The following is a 19,747-nucleotide window of genomic DNA, read 5'->3' as shown; positions in this document are numbered from 1 at the left end:
AATCATGGTCTGTAAAACAGCTGATGGCTTCAGTATGCTTTTGCTACTCTTTAAATAATCCCCAATTCCTCTCAGGAGCATTAAAATCCATCCTTCGGAAAATAAAGTAAGATACAGTATTAATAAAAAGTTTGAGTGCTGTGCTCAGTTCAGTTGCATTTCTATTGACCGTCACACATTCAAAAAACATTAGAGAAGGTTGGTCCTCCAGAGACCCCACCGTGACTGCGAAAGAAAGCCTTAGCAATTATGTAAAGGCACCATGCTCCTGTTTTATTTAGCAGAAAGAGGGGGTTTTTTATTCTTACAGCCCTTTTGTGCTCCCAGATGTTTTAATTACTGAGGAAAGGGAGCGGATGATTCTGGCCATATGTCTCCATTCCGCATAAATAAATACTGTCGCCAGCCCAGCTAAGTTTCGCGGAGCTGTCGATGATCCTGCTGACACTAAAGCTGTCGGGCCCGATAAGCATCTTCAATCCTTCGGTGAGCATGCTAATTCCAGGAAGACTGAGACTGATATCCCATGAAAATATTCAATCTAGAAACAATTAGGCTCATATTGCTGCAAAATGGTACCTCTAGGAATTTGGGTGCTCGCTTGATTGGAGTCTGGAGTACAAGCTTTAAGTGGAGACACTGATGAGAATGAGCGAGGAGGAGAGAGCAGGTGAAACGGTCTCTTCAAAGTAGCAATTACTGCGCCATGTGCTGAAGTTGCTGTGGGCCACATTTGCCTTTCTCTGGTCCATTCACAGCGTCTTGGGGCACAACAACTTAATAAAGGGATTTAGTTACAACTGGGTTATAACTTTTTTTGATTAATGCATACAACATCAATTGTTTTTTATTGCAGTGCATTTTGAAATAAACAATGGTGAGGCTCTGTTTGTGCTAGACAGCATGAAAACACAGTTGCAAACCTTCCCTTAGCAGCTTTCAGCCTAAATAAACAGTCTAATATATCCCCCAGAAAAGAATACACAACCACAGTGACTGCGGGTGGTTGCAAACAAGTTGTGAAAGCTGTTAAGCAGAAGGGAGTAATTTAAGAGGGAAGGAATTGGCTAAATGAACTGACAAGGAAGAGGGAGGCAGGACAGGGCAGCCCGTAACAATGTGAGACTGTGACTATCTCCCCCTTTTTACTACATGAACGCAGCATCCAAACCCCACCACAGTCCTGAAGCCTCCCACCGCAGCCCGGAGCAGATGGGCCTTGTGGCAGGCGCTGGAGGACAGCGAGCAAGGATGCTTTTTGGTCAGATGGGAAGCTATTTGAAAAGCTGAAGTTCCAGGATGACAAATTATGGTATTGGCAACAAGAGTACAATTCTAATCTCCACAATCAAGCGAATAGGTCAGAATCACAACCTTTTTAAGAAAAAAAATAAATATATTCATTTTTTTTTCATTACTGTTTTGCAAAAAGCCTCAACCCATACCCTGAAAGCCTGTGAGCCATAGCAATTGTTGCCATGAAGCAAGAATCACCATTTGCTGACACCACTTTTGTTCAGAAACCTGCAAAGCCACAGAAAGGTGCAGGAAGCCTAGTCAGCCCACCAAAACCTGGGATCCAGCTTCTGAGGGCCCCTCTGGTTCTTATGCCGATCCCTCAGCGGTGGCAGAACAAGAGCCTGTACGCTGCCACCCCTGCCCTCCCTGGCAGAAGAGGAAGACGGGAGAGCCTCTCCACCCAAGGCTGGGAAGACCCTGATGAAAGGATCTCAAGAGGCCTCCAGCCCCTCTCATAGCTGCATATTTAATAAACTGCTCAGTTGTGGGCGATGGTTTTTCGTTACTGCCTCCTGACTTAACTCAGAGTTTACTGATTCACTGATGAATCCTGATTTCCATTGACAATGCAGAAACCAACGGTCTGTTTGGTGGCACTTGCAAATAAAAACACAGGACTGAAGCATGAACGTAGAAATTAAGAACTACAGAACAAGGAAAAGGGAGAGAAACTGCACAGTGTGTCCACTCAAGAACACTGTATTTGTTCTCTGGGTCACGGCATCAAAGAACAACCATCTTTAAAGAGTACTTCCCTGTGGTACGGGCTTCAGCAGATGCAGTGTCCAAATCATTCTATATGGACAGAAATATAGGAAACAGCCATTTGTTCTCAGTGAACGCTTTTCCACCAACTCTTCTTTTCAGAGCCAGCTCCCTCCAAGATAACACACAAAGCGAAACGAGCTGAGACACTGGCACAAACCCGACCGTACAGAGTTTCATGGAGGGAGCTGGGCTGTCCAGTGCTGTCTCCATTAGCAGAATACATGGGGTTTTTCTCATAGTCAATTATATGTCAATATAAACACCTAAGGATAAACAAGATTCAAGAGGTCCTTGCTGAAGATGTAAAGACTTGCCTCTGAAAGAGCCTAAAATATTGCCTTCACTTAAATCATCAATAAAGTTTGTTTGCAGAAGTAGCACATTCTCTCAGCTCCCTCATACCGAACCACAGCTACAAGGCACAGAAAAAAATCTGAGCACTTCTCTTACATAGACGAGAGGAGGTGTTCTTGACAGATGAAAGGATATTTTGAATAATGGTTAAGACCGTAACAATAACTGAGAAACTCGTGGCTTGGCAAGCAGTAAGTCAAACCTGTTTGAAAGGGGATATTTTTATGAACAAGCGGGTAAAACCCGAAATGCCTGTGCAACTGAACTTTGCTTCCTTGCACCATCACTACCAGTGAATGCACACAGAAATAAAAGACAGAATGAGAAAGGCAAAATAGATTTATGCATAACGCCCTATGTTGACTGCCAAATGACTGAGTGTGAACTTACAAGCTGCATCATATATTATTGAATACAATTCTACCTTTGGTATTGTGTAAACGGTAAACATACAGAAAATATTAAAATCATTTGTGATCGTGTCTGCAGCTACTTAGCACTATTTTTAAAGTATTAATGTTTTCAGCCATCACCAAACCAATCAGGTAGAATATTTTTCTCATGTCTAAAACACCATACTGTAAATTTTGGTTTGTACTTGCTGAGATTGTGAATGGGAGCAGAACGAGCAGCACTGAAGCACCATGAAGAAAGCTGCTCCTGAGACATCTCTGATACAACCATAGAAAACCCCAGCTGGGATTTCCAGTTCACTTTTGCCAAAAGAAGAGACCGAGATAAGCATCTGATTTTAAGGCTCATCCAAAAAATAGCATATGGAGAAAGAACTACTTTCTGCTGAGCTAAAGCAGAGGATGAAAAGTCGGGAAATTTGAATTTTAATCTCAGTGACAGTAACACTGTATCAAAAATAAATCTACTGACATTAATAACTATAGAAGATTTAAGATTATCTTAAGCAAGGTCAGAATCAGCATGAAGGTTCTGGGCCCAGCATTATTACAGACTCCCACTGTGATCTTGGGCAAAATCCATGTAGTGATGGAGTGATTCCATGCAGTGATTTTAGGAGCCTTGAATTTTAGATGACTGCATTAAGCAATCTCAAAGCAAGCAACCACAAAAATGATGTACTTAAAGTGCTCTGAAAATCCTGAGCTTAGCTTTTCTATGATTTAGATGTCTCGCCTTTTAAAAAATTATCGTCGTTACTATGATGGCCATTTTCATAACAGTGGTAGCCTTTAATTCCTTACTAAAAGCTAATTACTTTAAGGTTCTCAGGAGGCAATGCAGAAGCTTAAAATTATATTTAATTTACCAGTACTTCTTCAGATGTATCAATTATCATTAATGTAGACTAGAAAGACAGACGGGGACTATAACACTTCTCTTAAAGAAAAAGAAAGCACACCATAAGAAAAATAAGTTATGTTGCTTTCCTGTTCATGTCCCAAGTCATGATAAACTTCTCTCAGTTCAGCTATGACTGTTCAGAATGAATTTTTACCCACTTGTAAATAATATATATAAATACAAATATTTATGTATATGGTACATTTCTTCCTATAAATTGCCAGTACTTACAGCTTTGCCACACTTGGACATTATGTGATTATATTTGCTCAAAACTTGTAAATGTACATTTTAGAGTGAGCAGTTCATTTCTATGGCTTATTTCTAAAACTTTTTTGCTTTTTTTGGTTTTTTTGTTTTTCCAAGTTATGGTCAGAGGGAAAAAAAGGTTTAAACCATGGTTCACCACTAGCAAAACTTCCTAGAACTCAAATTCCATTAAGTTGTGAATGATAAATTGTCAACCCCAGATGCAATGCAGATGCCACAGTTCACAAGAGAAGGTTCCCAGAAGGATCCAGGTAAATTAGAATCAAAAAATGATTAGCCAGTGCAGTGAACTCCCAGCTGTGAGAACCAGCATACAGCCGGTAAACCACACTGTGCTTCCAAAACCCAGGTAAAGTTCGTCTCCGAAAGGCTGGGAGCCAGTGGGACAGAACACACTCTTTTTGTGCAAAACTGCAACAAACCATATGAGCTCTTTAAAACTACATTTCAAAAATCTTCAGTCATTAATACTTGTGCATGTACCCTAGCACAGGTGAGGATAGATGATGCCCTCACTAGGAACAGTACTTACTCCCAACTTGATGTGTTTCCTTAATGCCTCCTGATGCTCTAATTGCAACACGTTTCACCTAGCTCAGAATTTGTATATAAGGACATTTTAAAACACGGAGGGAAATGAAACCATCTAAAAGCTACCATCAAAGGTACATCAGTAACGTCCATCCTACAGGATGCAGACAAAGGAAGAGCAAATTATTGTTGCCACAGGGGGAATTTTTTCTCCTACAGCAATGGCTGTCAAAGATCATGAAAGAAGTAACTCCCATCTTAGTAACACACTGCAGTCTCTTGTTTAACATCTCCAGAGAGTTCACATGTAACTTACCCCAAAAGACTGAAAAGTATTGGAAGCATGAGGAAGATCTTTCATATAAACTACGTAGAAGTACAAGTAAAATCTGTTAATGTTATGAAAAGAAACATATGATGGACTCCGAGGACAATATTCCCACCTTGCCAACAGTGTAAAGGATTTTTTGTTTTGTTTGGGGGAAAGTTTTTATTATTTTTTTTAAACTGCCTTCCTCTTGCCAAGATTTTCTATCATAAATTGAACTACATCTCACGGGAGTATCAAGCATAATACAAACAAAGTAACTGTGCTTTTGACGAGCAAATAACTTCAAAGAGCACGAGCATGTTTATCTTGAACATGGGGTTCCCACCAGAGCACAGTCAAACCAAGTCCAATTTCCAACAGGACATCTCTCTGCCAGAGCTCAGCCACAAGCATTTATGAGGGGTGGGAGGAAGTTTTATCATCAAATCAGTTTTAGAGTCATCATTTTTTCTGTGTTGCAACTATATTTCAGGATGCCACTGGGAGCAGAGTGGATATGGGCTCTTCTTAAACAAACAATAGCTGCCTCCAGGAGGAAGCCTCTCAGGAAACAGCCCTTAGAGCTTGCAATGGATCATGCCTTAACACCTGCCAGTCTTCACGGACCCCCACTTTGCCTAGAGCTACATAAAGTGACTCAAATGTAGGTCTACACTCAAAATAAAACTCGGGGGGTTAGCTTTGTAGCCAAAACTCACTAATACACATTCTAATAAATAACATTTTGTATTTCTATTGGCCTAAAATCTACTTATTACAACACTAATAAATGAAATCTCAATAAAGCACGGAAAACTTTTATTTACATATCTGGAAAAAAAAAAAAAAGGAACTGTGAACTGTGAATTAAGAAAATACCATCCATCTAGAGCAAACTACTCTCCTAGCACTGTTCTAGGACCCATCCTTCCTGGGGTAGCAGCGGGTTTCAGAAAGTTCATACAGAAGAAGCCATTCATGGAATATCTCCCACTGTAGACTCACAGGCACGGATTGCCCTACTCACATTATCAACTATTTCTTTGCATAAAGGAGGGATAGAAGTAAAGGTGGGAGACCTCACCCTCTGATTCTAGAACAAGATTGCAGATGTGCAATGTTCTTCCATTAGTGCAGTGCTGGGAAAGGTGGTGAGAGGTTAGTCTGTGACATCAAGGACAGGCAAATGAGTGCTGTGTTCAGAAGGATCTTCTCACAGGTTTTGCTATGCTTCAGTCCCAAAACAATCCTCTCTCTAAAGAGGCAGATGCAATTATCTTGGGAATTCATGAGGAAGCTGAAATTTTGTAAGGAGCTGATGGCGAGGAGCTGTTTTAATTATTCTCCAACTCGCTGACTCCACCTTAATCAGAATATATTAAATAAAATGTATGGATGCTGGAGACTGGAATGCTGCAGTTCATAACTACAATTAACCACTATTAATTAATAGCTGAAAGATAAATGAGCCATGGGATCCATTTATTCCTGGGTTGGGAGTATTTAAATTCACAGTAGGATGCCAGCCCATTTTTCACAGCCGTGAATTAAAGGAAGTGTGAATCACAGCTCACTGCTGTAAGATGCGGGAGACATTTTCAGATCTGTTTGGTTCCTATCATTTAAATGGTGAAAGAAGAGATAACGACAGATGCGTTGACATTTCACTAGGAGAACAAAGAGAAAACAATAGTATTTCCCCTCCAGAGAGATAAGAACTAGGTGTCAGACCTTCCCCTGTTCTTGCCCAGTTCCAGCTGTGCAGGATGGACACGGAAGATGGATGTCTCTGGAGCTGTACAACGCGGGGGTTACTCTGCTCTCCACTTACCTGCAGCCCGGAGTGCCAAAGTCCTCCTGGCCAACAACACAGTTTGCTCAGCGTGAGAGCAACGCATTCAAGCAACCTTGCTTATTTCTCCTTTGCATCAAGCACGTACCCTGCCTCACGTGGATTCTTAAAATCCACTCAGGACTGGTTTTGCCCTCCGTTGCCTACTTATGCCTGGAAAACCCCATCCAAGGCTTGCCACAAAACACTTGGGTACTTCCCGTGGCTTCTCCAGGAGAGTGAAAATGTGATTTTTTTCAGAATATGTTGCAAGATAACTATGTTCTTTCCAGAACTATAAGAAAGATTGTCATTTAAGCCTCAGTAGAGCGATGATTACCATCATGATTAGCAATTGATTTGACAGCAGCCTGAGGCTTGTACAGGTTAAGAAAGCAGAGCCTAAATCCCCATGTTGGAAAAACCAAGTGAGGTTGCCACATTCCCCAGCTGCTTGTGACAGAAAGGAAGACTGCCCAGAGAATTATTTTGTGATAATCTAAAATATTTGGTTTCTAATCTGTGAGTCTGAAAAATGTTAAAATTAATAAATGAGACCCTATAGTCACAAGGTAACGTAAGTTCTAAAGTAAAGAAATGACTGAACCTTAGAAGGTCTGAAATTCGGACCCTTTCCAACATTTTCTGTTCAAAGGCTATCTTTCCTAACTGGAATTCTTAAACACTGGAATTCATGTGCTATGGCAACTCCAGTATTTCTTCATTTGATTTTCCTTCCCAATTGAGATGAAAATAAAAATGTTTGTCAAGGGGAAAGGGTAGAGCAGAATGTTCCAATACAATTTTTACTGTAGAAAGTATAAAAATTCTTTGTCATTGTTAATACAAAGTGTTTTATTAACTATCTCCTGTTAGAATGAATTTAGATTCCATTCAACACTGAAGTGCACCTTCTTCGAACATTGTGGTGCCTCACAAGAGCTGGAGCTCAATGCTGTGTGGCCCCCATTCTCCTGCAAGGTTCAAGTTATATCTCCATGGCAAAAATCTTTAATTTTAAAAACTTTGTTTTCTACCAAAAGGCATTCAGCAGAAATCTCCTGAATATTTTGCTTTCTAAAGCTTCATTCTGAGAAAGGATCTCCAAATTCTCACAAAACCAGGCTGTCCTGCAAGGTTTATAACACCACCTGCTTCCTTTTCAGATCAGAAACAACAGAATTCCATGCAGCATTTTGACACTTCCAATTCTCCAAATAAGAAATCAAAAAGTATTTATGGATAAATATTGTTAACTTCTTCTTACCTGAAAACTTTTAGATTAATTTCTGAGATGGTTCTTCTTGCAAGAAAGTCCTTGTTTGTTCTGAGTCCTTGACATCATAGGATCTTCTCAGAGTCTAAGAATTCTGTGGTGGTAAAACACGTTAATGATAAAGCCTTTGAGAAGCCAGGACATAGTTTTTGCTCATACAAAACTGTCATTGATTCCAAATAATCTTAATGTGAGTTACGACACAGTGATAAAGGACTTAAATATTCCCTAATAATACGCAGATGTTGTCACTTCATGCAGGAAATACTCGATCTGCTCATTTGCTATTTGTATACGGTGAAAAGTGAGGAATATGCATTTAATTACTGGTGTGAATTCTCAAAAGAGTATGGTTTCATTAACCCTAGACCCATAGTATGGTATATTCTTTCCCATGAAAAAAAAAAAAAAACCAAACAAACCCACAACCACAGCCAAAAAGCCAGTACCCTCCTTGCCCCAATATCACAAAATCAAAGAGGAATTATTTTGTTGGGAGTTATTTTTCTATAAAGATAAAAATGCAGAATTTAAAAAGAAATCAGATTTCACTACTAATTCTTTAGCAGGTTCACAAGAAAACAAAAAGCACATGGTTAAAATAATTGGGCCATGAGAAATTACTTTCTGTTCTCAGCTCTGGCCTTCTAGCAGGCAGTGTGAAAGCAAGACTTCTTGCAGGCTGAAGAGCTAGATACATGAAAATGTAGCTCTTCTTTTCAGACCACAATTTCATTTTTTTCTGAATACCTGTTGTGCCTACAGACATTTTCTCTTATCACATGGTGGATTTTCTGCAGATGGGTATGGGCTGGGCATGCTTGGGAGAGGTCCTACTACTCTAGTGGCCCTTTACTCCTGCTCTCTGCTGTGGGGCTGCATGAGAAATCCAAGGAGCTTCCCTGCGGGAGCACGGAAGGAGGGAACAAGCACTAATGGTGAGGTTGGACCCTGTACACAGCTACAGCAGACCAGGACAGCCCCATTGTTGTGCTCCGGACGTGTTGCTCCTCTTGATTTGGGTCAGGCTGATACTCCCTGGCTGTGGTGACCCCTCCAGCCCTGCAGGTGGGCTCTCAACGACACTGTTCTTGCTCAGTTTGGGACCCAGGGAGTCGTGTCTGTCACCACCATGTAGTCTATGTGACAGGAAGGGTTCAGCTAAAGACACCAGGAAATACTGCCCTGCTGAAGCCAAATCTCCCCCTATTAGTAAGGAAGATAAAGAGAGTGGCTGATAGTGCTTCCTTGTACCAATAAATCTTAACTATCTTAGGTCACGTTCTGCCATGTTGGTTGGAGACAGAGACTGGAGTTGCTCTCTCAATTTCACTGCTTTTTCCAGTGAAATAAGAATACACTGATTTATAGCCTCTAACCCCACAAGAAACAGCAAATATCAGTTAATGTTTGTAGAAGTCTATTGTTGGAGCTTGTCTCTCCCCTGACCCCGAGTCAATGAAACTCCATTTCCAAGCTCCAACAAGAAGAAGAAATGTAAACTAATAGCATTACAGATCATTAACCCAGAATACAATTCTCTCCACAAAGCGCACAGGACAAGGCAACATTAAAAGGACACAACTGAACACTCTGGTGTTAATTTTTAACCTCATTGCCTTACCTCCAGTAGCACAACCAAATGTAATTACAGCCAGCAGCAAAAGGAAAATCAAGATCACAGACTCAATCCTGATTAAAATAAATAAATACGGAAAATATAGAAAGCATATGGGCACTGAAGAGCAGCATATGGATCACGTCCTGAAGTACAAGGCCTACCATATGCTTACAGAGCCTGGTTCAAAGGAAAACCTCGCTCCCTCCTCCCGATGTCTTTGGCTAGGTCACGAATCAGCTGCCTCCCAACATCTTGTGCCATTGGGCAAGTTTGCTTTTGAATAATGAAGCAAGTTTCAGCTCAGCATGGGGAGAATCCCAGGTAGAAAACAGACAGATGGCTGGTCCTAGTTAAGCAGGCAGAGACTGAGCCGAAGCATTCCCCCTTGCCTTCTCTCAGACCAGCCCTTACATTGTGTCCTACACCAGCTGTATGTATCTAACCCTCTTTACCTCCTGTTTCCTTAAGAAAATAGTTCTTAATTTTTTTGACCTCCTGTGCTGACCTGCCAGCCCTGCAGGGAATGTTAATGAGCTGTTAACGTTGCTTGGGATATGGCTTTCAACCAGTTTGTAGAGTTCTTTAGCCTCTTCCTACCAAAGCCCCTGTTTTTTCATGCTTCGCTGGCCCTAACCAACCCCATCTGCCTGTAGATGTCTAGCATATGTTATGTGCCTGGCATTGCCCCGCAGGAAATGATGCCTTGCAGCTCTTCCAGTGTCTGGCATATGATAAGGACAATTTAGATAGCAATCAAGGAACAGGACTGCTCAAGTGTGGGGCTAGAAAAGGAAGAAGGAGACACTGATGACTGGGCTCAGAAGAGGATTTCCTGCCTTACTGCAACTGCAGTGATGAACGGGAGAGATAGACTGTCCTAGAGGAATGCAAAGCTAACGCTGAGAACTTAAAAGTACCAGGAAACACTAAGGTCTGCACTGCTGTAAGAATGCCACAGACATCATACATGAAATGTATCTGTAATTATCAGCTGTCTCAGGATGATCAAGGGGAGCAAAGACAAATTAGCTCCCTGCTCAGGGACACTTACTATCTTCAACAGATTGGGCCAGGGAACCACGCTGGGACTTGGCTTTTTCTGCACGTAGGAGCAGTGTGTGCTCCAGGCTAGTAGTCGCTGCTGACAGCAGCACTGATGCTAGCCAGCTGTGCGGCCATCGCATCTCCTCACCCCCAGCCAGCAGCCCCTGGGGAGATGGGGCGAGGGCTGACACATAAGCTGACCAGATGTCCAAGAAGTGTAGAGGAAGAAAGGACTCCTGTCCCGGTGACGGCACTGGGAGCCCAGCCTGTCCAGTGAAAGGCTTTTGGCACAGGGCAACATGAAGTTTCACATTTTTCACGGGTCCCACTTACAGAGCATACAACGTGGCAGAACTGGGGTGCTTGGGTCAGTCTTCCCGACCAGGAATGGCTCTCCACTTCAGATTACTCCAGTACTGTCAAATCCGGCATTCAAAAATCAGGACTCAGGACTTAAAGGTCACAAAGCTGTTATAGAAATAATTCCAATTTAAGCTAACAGTCACATGTCTTCTTTTCAAGTTTTAAATCACTGTTTTTGCTCAAGTTCTTAAATTTTCTCTTCCATCTGGGAGGACCAGATATTCACCTAATTCTAGCATGCCAAGAACTGTGGTTTTAGGGAAATTGCTGAGAAAACCCCAGCAGGACTGACATTTAGCCACACCATTGTCTGGTTTTCATGACAATATTAATGTTCACGTGAGAAAACTTGCATTTCCTGCCTTATGCTGTGTATTCCAATGGCTTTACATTTGCATTAACATAGGGGCATTATTATTATTTCATTTCCTTCTTTATTTTGGAGTTGTTCTTTTAAAAAAGACAGAAAGAGATGGACAAATAAGGATAGAAGTGGAAAAGATGAAAGTCTTAAGTTGAATCATTCTTGTGTTAAATACAAACCAAAAACAACAAAAAAAAAACAAACCACCACCAAGATAATAAAACACCCCACAACAATTGCTCAAAGTTTGGAGTTGCTGTAGGTAAAACCAGGAAGAAATTTCATACTGTAGACTTTTGAATCTTACAGATGTACTCATAGAGGACTAGCTTTCCAAATCCAGCTCTGTACTCCACTAGCTCTACACTTAAGCCCCTTTCCAGTTCTGTGCTCAGCACTTCACTCTTTCTGGAGCAGTCTGTTTCCTTACTGATGACAAATATTTTACTATACAAGGTACTACTCAAGCATGCAGAACAATACTCATTCCTCTTCACAGGCAGATTCGCCTTCCTCACATTCTCATGCACAAGTAACCAGATTATCTTCACATACTCACCAAAGTTTTGCAAAAGAAAAAAGGAAAACCTCCAAGACAGCCAACAAAAACAAAGTGTGGTAACAGAAGGTGACTTACATCGTCAGTGCTACGGAAATTAGTCCCCTGGGAAAGGTAACACTAGAGCAGAGTTAAAAATTTTGACATGAAAAGTTCACTGCTTTATCACATTCCCCTTTGGGATTAGGTCTTCCACACACTTCAGATTGTTTTACAAAACATACTGTTCTCCTATTTATAAAACTGGCATAGTATAAAATGGTACAAAACCGACCAATTCCTATTTATTAGAAATAGCTGTTAGGATAATATGTTTTAATATACTGGTATATGAAATACAGCAACCTGATCTCCATTTCTTACACAGATCAAGACTCTAGACAAATCCTGGTTTCCAATAACACACTATTAATTGGAAAATCAAGTCAGAAACTCACAAAATTAATGCAGAATATGTGGATTTCAAAGGGCCTACCCTAGTTCTACCCTTAATATCTAACTAAAATATACTGAAAGCTTTTGAAATGTTGCTAGGTCTCACCACTGTTAGCTGTACAAAACTTGGAGTTTCCCAATGAAAAGTGTTCACATTCTGTCAGTAAACAAAAAGATAATTTATTGAACAAAATATTTCAGATTAACTTTCCATCAGAAGTTAGTTTTATATTAAAAATAAAGGATTATTGTTAAAGGTTTGGCTAATAATGTAGCTGACAAGCTCAGGTTTTGTTTTTTTGACTGTTAACAGAGAGCCTTATAAATTTTCACATATTAGCTTACCTAAGTTTAGACAAGAAAAAAACTCAAACATGTCATTTGCTTGAAGTTATTGAGTAACATAGTTAGAACTTAAAATACTATGTGATTAGGAAAGTTTACTACTTACCCCTAGTGAAGACATTGTCAAATTTACAGGGAGCGGGTATAATGCAATAGTGAGAGCACTGAACTACGGATTTGAAGTTCTGGTTATCATTTTCCGTTCACTTGTAGTCTTGTCATATAACCTTGTAGGAACAAAATATTAATCTTGTCACAAAACCTAAATCCTACCTAATCTACCAAACGGGATATTTCAATATATAATTAAATTGACTTTCAGATCCTCAGAAGGAAGAGGGTGCAGAAACGCATTAGCATTTGCAAATTATAGACTGCATTCTCATAGACTGACCCCCTGGGTTTAAATCCCCCTATGCTCCATCGCTGTGAACGCCTGCATACATCTAATGCAGCAAAGAACAGAGGTTCACATTTCAAAGGGAATGCAAAAATGTGAAAATCTGTGCCTGTCAAGTAGATGCATAAGAAGGTGAGCATGTAATTGAGTGGAAGCAGCAACAGAAGGTGGAAGATGTCCACAAGAACACTTCGGTTCAGTTGGAGGAGCAATTCCTAAGCATATCTAGCTATAAAATAGAGTGGCTTTGTCAGTGAAATTACATTTCCTGGTTGTCTAGATATATGGATCAAAGCAACAGCAGTCCTATGATTGCAATCTGATATGAACTTCAAAAGTCTGAAGTTTGCACCAAGAAACCATTAAACAAGAGCAAAAATGGGGGGGGGGGGGGGGGGGGGGGGCGGGGGGGGGCGGAACACGACACACCCATGCTTTTTGCAAATAAGGAAAAGATTACATTGATGAAGGAAGAAATATCCACTGTTAAAAATGCTCTCTTGGAAGGCAGAGGACCTGTAAAAGATGCCAACTAATTCTCACTCATGTTAATTTGTGGTTCAAGAGGGAGCGCGCGTGTGTGTGCATGTGTGCGCGTGCAGGGAGTGCAGCATGTCTCGTGTAATTCTGGTTAGGAGGAGCAACTGGGCGGGAGCCAGACCTGGATTATCTCAAACTGATAGAGAGAGGACACGTGTTTAGAAAGAAGAACACGTGCCAAATATGCAGCTCCTCGCTCCCATAAAACATAAGGTGTTTTATTTCTGCATCAGATGTTTCAAACACAATTGACTACTATTAAGTTTCAATGTAAACCACTTTGCTTTCCTAATGTAGCATGAACTTTAACTGTGGCCGTTTCAGAGACATTACATGGATACCCTATTACCAGACAAAAGACACATATTTGCTGCCTCTCAGAAAACCTTATTTTTTCCTCTTTCTTTCTCACCCTTTCTGGAACCTGGACATTTTTCAGCTTTTCAGCTCCCTCTCATTTATATCCATAAATATATTATTGGAATTTTGCAAAACATTTATTATAAATATTATGTCCTTGTTAGTAGATAGCCAAAAAAAGAGTTGGCATTGTTTTGTTTTATAGGATGTAAATAAAAAGGAACCAAAATAACGTGCTAACTAGAAGGTATTTACTCGTTCATGGTAAGTATTTAATGGAAATAAAGAGAATTTCCCTTCCATCAACGAAGGCCAGCTGATCAGGTGTCATTTGCAGAGGGCAGTGCAGTTGTCTTAAAATAATTCTGGCAGAAAACTCATTATTCTGCATTCACAGTTACTGGAATATGCATCACATTGCATTAGTCATCAAAAGGCAGGACAGTATGAAGGATTTCATTTAATCAGGTGGTGAGAAAGGCTGCTGATTAGTAGGCTACTTCTGGCTTACAGGCTGAAACTTGATCACAGGTTTTCTAACAGCAAAATAAAGGTAAAGCCAAGGAAAAGTCAGAAATTTTGGCTGGCAAGGGTTCACGAGACTCTTTTCTTCAGTTTTGATTCATAAGCAACCTTGTGCAGCCGGAGTTGCAGGTTGCAACTCAAAAACTTACAAGAAAAAGCTGAATGCAAGGTTTCATGTCAAGAAAAGAGTACTACACACTCCTTAAGAGGGCTCCTGTGACAGTCACTGCAGGCTCAGCTCTGCAAATCCTCCTGAACCCTTTGGCCTCTGTTGTGCAGGTTGCACTTTGCCTGCTTTTTCATACAACTAATTCCATTCCTTCCTCAAGCAACCAGAGAGAAACAGATCTGTAACAAATGCCTACAAGGTCCCTTCTTAAGAAAAGTAAACAAAAGTGTAAGAGGTGGAGGGGAAAAAAAATAAAAAGAAGAAAAGAAAAACCCCAAAACCTTATCCTGAAAACTGCTGTTGTCATCCTTCCCTTTACACCAGAGCTCCAGGGAAGTGCCACCACCCAGTCTGCAAGGGGTGGCCACTGCACACTCAGTCTGGCTTGTGCTACTCTGGTCTGGTTTCTCCAAGCTGTACTCTGTGTCCTGCCTGCTTCCAGGCTTGTTCTCCCAGAGGACATGGGCACATATACCCACACCAGCAACACTTCATGCCAACAATCCTACAATGCAATTATTTCTCCACCTCAGTGGCCAGAACCTTTTCCAGGATCTCCAAATCAGCCAGTTGATCAGGAAGCAACTGAAAAGTAGCCTGAAGTTATTCAGGAGCAAACGAGACCCTCAGAATAGTATTCCCAGCCTCTTAATAGGAAGCAAGAACTGCCAATGGGATATACTGAATACATTCTTGCCCTCTGAGCTAGGCTATTTCAATGTAGTCCACATCAAAACAGAAGAGGAAAATGATGTCCTGTCTTAGGAGTCTGCACCAGCTGCAAGAGCAAACAACAAGTGAACCCACTGCGCACAATGGATGAAGTGTGAAATTAGTTCTGTCATCTCCACACACACCACGGTGAACCAGGCCTTCCTGAGGGGTTCAGCAGATCAAAATTTCCATTTGTTTAATTTGAGATCAAGGCAAGAGCACAGAGGACCCTGCCCCACTCTTCTCCATTGGGCTAAGCGGCCAAAATAAAAATGAGGCTAAACAAATCTAACGGGAGAAGAGATGAAGACATGGGGGGGGGGTGGTGGTGGTGGTGGTGTGGTGTGAAAAAAAATGTCCACTTCACCTTTTGCTGCTTTTAGTAGATTCTAATTAGGAATCTGGCAGTGCCACCCACTCAGCGGGAAGCCTACATTATTAACGCTGGCATCAAAAGCAAGCCGACTGCAATCTGCAGGAGCGGCTGCCGAACTGGCACAGCCTTCCCTCCCGTTCTTGGCCGAAACACCACAACAGATGTCTGAAGGGTTGGTGTTTCTTTTCCTATCCCTACCCCCACTTTGCATGACCTTATGCCAGAGATTACATGTACAAGTGCCAAGGTAAAGGTTCTTAATGGGTCAAAGAAACATCCTTAAGAGAATATTTTGTTTAAACATCTCCACTTTTCAGTGGTATATTGAGGCTGTGAATGAGCATACAGCCTTGTGGGGGGGACAGAGAAATGTATAACCATTCAGCTGTAATTATAGTAATCTAGTATAGTCAGTGCAAAAAAACAATGGCCTTTCCTCTCTTGTTATTCTAAATCATTTGTAGATGTTCATGTTTTAATCATATTTTCCACATGAATCAATACGAGAGAGAGAACGACAGAGAGATAATTATGTGCGCAGAACAAATATTCTACCTAACTGAAGTTGCACTGGGAAGGGCTGCTTGTAATTAATGAAGTACTGCCACACACTTGTCAAGTACAACCAGCTCTTTAAGGGCAAGCCATCATTTCAAATTGTGAGCTTACTGAAATTTAACAAAATCGGAAAGAATATAATAAATTTTCGTGCCGTCTCTTGCAGCACCAGCTTCTGAGGACTGAGCAAAAGAGGTCTGCACATGGAATGCAAAAGTTGCCTGGTGCCCAGTCATGCTGTGAATGCAAAGCTCAGCCTTGGCTCGTTCGAAGTGTGATCAAGGGACACAGCACTCCCAAAGAGATGTGGGATTAAAGGAAAGTGTTATGATTGCATGGCTGAAACTCTAAATGTTTACTTCAACTCATTTCTCTCTCTCAGAAAGTCTCTTCCCTCACACCGAGGAAAATAAAGTACAATCTCCAAGGTGCTGAGTGAGGTTCTGAAGGATCCATGTTTCGGCAGTACCTGTCCAAGACCTTCTTTGAGTACAGACGTGAGTGTGTGGGCAGGGGCAAACCAGCCCAAAACAACAACAGCAACAACAAAAAAAAAACCATTCCTTTTTCATAGAGATCCTAGAGCAAAGCAGAGAAGCAACACTCTGATCTCCCAAACTCTCAAGTAGCACCTCAAGCCTCTGGCTTTCCAATCCCTTCCTGTTCAATTCAACTTCCAGCATTCAAACAAATGTTACAATCACTCCAGTGCGGCAGTCATCTACTTTGAATTATAATACACTACCAGCTCAATGTGCCAAAAGCACTTCCCTCTCTCTCTTTCCACACTAGTTCTCCTATTTCTCAGCTTTTAAATACCCCCTTGTTCTTTCTACACATTCATTGTGCAACACAATTTATTTCTGCAACACATCATTATAGCAAGAGAAGTGTGAGAGGAGGTGGGGAAAGTAGACAAGTAGAGGTGTGAATGGGTGGTAACATACTAAGTGCTATAGTGAGCCACCAGTCAACACCTTAAGGTTTCGAAAGAAGGGGGAAAGGAGGGGAGGAGAAAGAAATGTAACTTCGAGGGCTTTATATGTTTCATGAATATTAGGGAGCTCTTGTGCCAAGGCAGACCCTGCCTTAAAGAGGCATGTGCACAGTGCGCTTCAGTCAGCCACAGATAAAAGACAGACCCGTACATACACCAGTATCAGCACTCCACCGTCCATGCCTTACGGTGTGGTAGCCCTCTCTTTACCTCCTTTCTTTTTGCAAAGCCTTTCTCCACAAGAAGGAAATAGATGTTTACAGTGGGCGGGGAAAGCCCCCGCCATTTCACACATGCATCCAAAACAGCATTCCCAGACACACAATAACGACACTAAACAACCAAAGGCAAAACCTCTTACACAGTTTTTCAAAGCAAAGCTTTTAGGATTATTTTTTCATCCAAAATGTTCAATAGCAACATTCATTTTATTAGGGGGTGGGCTGAGATTTGAAGGGCCCAAAATCCCTTTTTGCAACCATTTAAAAATCATTCAGGGAGAAAATGCAGCTTAATAGAATGACTACAGATTCAGTGAAATATTTGTACAGACACAGTGCACCACCAACCATAATTTCTGTGGGTGTGATGAAACTCTATTCTTACTAGCTTCACTGAGACTACAGCTTCATCCATAACCCCCCCCTAATCACAGGAAAGGAAATCCTGTAATGGATGAGGAAAGCAGACAGAAAAAAATAAAACATTAAAAAAACAGCTTAAAAATATTTGTTATGTTAAATAAATATCATCCAAACAGCTAATGCTAGACCTAATATTCTACCACCTGCATCTTTCATTGCTTGGCATACTGGGGAAATGCTGCCACTTTGATTAGGCAGAATCTCACCCCCTGTGCCCATGTCCCTCTGGCACAAGGGGCAAAACAGTATGTAAAAAAGTCAGAAAAGTGGCCTTTTGCTGTGAATTAGGTCCTCAGTCCTGATGTGACAAACTGACCTCCATTCTATGGGCTGAGGCACAGGAACATAAGCTGGGGGGGAAATAATGGGAAAAGACCAGTACAATGATGGACCATCACAGGGAAAAGACTGAACCCTTAAAATACCCTACAACTTTCAGCACAAGCACAAACACTTGTAGCACTCCATACTCCTTGCCAGGAGCTGCAGCAGCAGGTGAAGGAACGTCTTTGCAGTAAATGGACAGCTAACAATAAAATCTATTGCACAAATGACACCTTAAGGAATAGTTGTATGGCACACGTGGAGAAGGAGAGGAATAAATGGATAAAGTGGCTCAGCCACTGTCCATCCTATTTGAGAAGTTGTGGCAGTCTGGTGAAGTTCCTACTGACTGGAAAAGGGGAAATGTAACCCCCATTTAAAAAAAGGGAAATAAGGAAGACTGGGGGAACTACAGGCTGGTCAACCTCATCTCTGTGCCCAGCAAGACCACGGAGCAGACCCTCCTGGAAAATATGCTGAGGCACATGGGAAGTAAGGAGGTGATTGGTGACAGCCAGCATGGCTTCACTAAGAGCAAATCATGCCTGACAGATTTGGTGGCCTTCTACAACAGGGTTACAGCGTTGGTGGCTAAGGGAAGAGCAACTGAAGTCATCTACCTGGACTTGTGCAAAGCATTTAACACTGTCCCGCACAACATGCAGTGCCCAGAGAAGAGAGATCTCATCCCATTCTGGGAAATGAAAAGTAATCTTAGAAGGTACAACAGAAACAACCTCCTTACATGTGATGGATGAGAGAGATGCAAGGGAGAATGGATTAAACAGACCTCATTTTTTACACTCAGTTTGACAAATGCACATCTCCGGTAAGATCAGGAGAAACTGCATCCAGTATTAACTAAAACCAAGGCCCAGATTCCCTAACAGACTTATTTCCTGGGAGATTCTCTTTTATGAAAATGTCTACAGCTGTATCCATTTAGTTTTAGCCTCACTGAAGTCTACTGTCATCATTCAACTGCTTCATAAGTGGGTCACCCTCAAGAGACAGCATAAAATGCATTTCACACTTCCAGAACCACAGAGGGAACCACTTTCCTCTGTTTCGCAGTTCCCTGTAACTACAGAACATTTTAATTTCTTGTGTACGTTTTCTTTTCCTGCTGTAGAGACTTTTTCCCCATCCCTATTATTCCTGTGTATTGTAGAGCCACATGCTTCTTCGCTTACTGCTGTGCCTTCAACAGGTATTTTTTCTTAAACGTGAGAATTCTTCCCTTCCAACTGGGCCATCATCCAACCCTTACAGAACATACCTTACATGAGCAGGTGCTTCATATTGAGCACAGATGCCCAGAAATTCATAAGCCGATACATTTGGGTAAAAAACCTTGCCAACTCAAGAGTCCTCATTACGTTTCAGCTGCATCCTAACTACTGCTACAAAAATGAAGAGAACAGACCTTCTCATAGAGCCTCAGCAGCTCTGT

At 41.4% G+C, this 19,747-nt stretch overlaps 1 long non-coding RNA gene across 1 annotated transcript in view; it reads right to left on the bottom strand.

Moving 5' to 3' along the window:
* Positions 1-7,947: 7,947 nt before the first annotated feature.
* LOC130156529 (uncharacterized) overlaps positions 7,948-19,747 on the bottom strand; it is a 208,630-nt gene continuing 196,830 nt past the window's right edge. The window contains exon 7 of the long non-coding RNA XR_008824455.1: positions 7,948-8,050. This is a non-coding gene — a long non-coding RNA (uncharacterized LOC130156529). The remainder of the gene's footprint in view (positions 8,051-19,747) is intronic.

This window comes from Falco biarmicus, chromosome 10 (assembly GCF_023638135.1).
Source record: "Falco biarmicus isolate bFalBia1 chromosome 10, bFalBia1.pri, whole genome shotgun sequence".
Lineage (NCBI taxonomy): Eukaryota > Metazoa > Chordata > Aves > Falconiformes > Falconidae > Falco > Falco biarmicus.
Note: the sequence above shows the minus strand (reverse complement) of the source record. Positions and strands in the feature narration are given on the sequence as shown.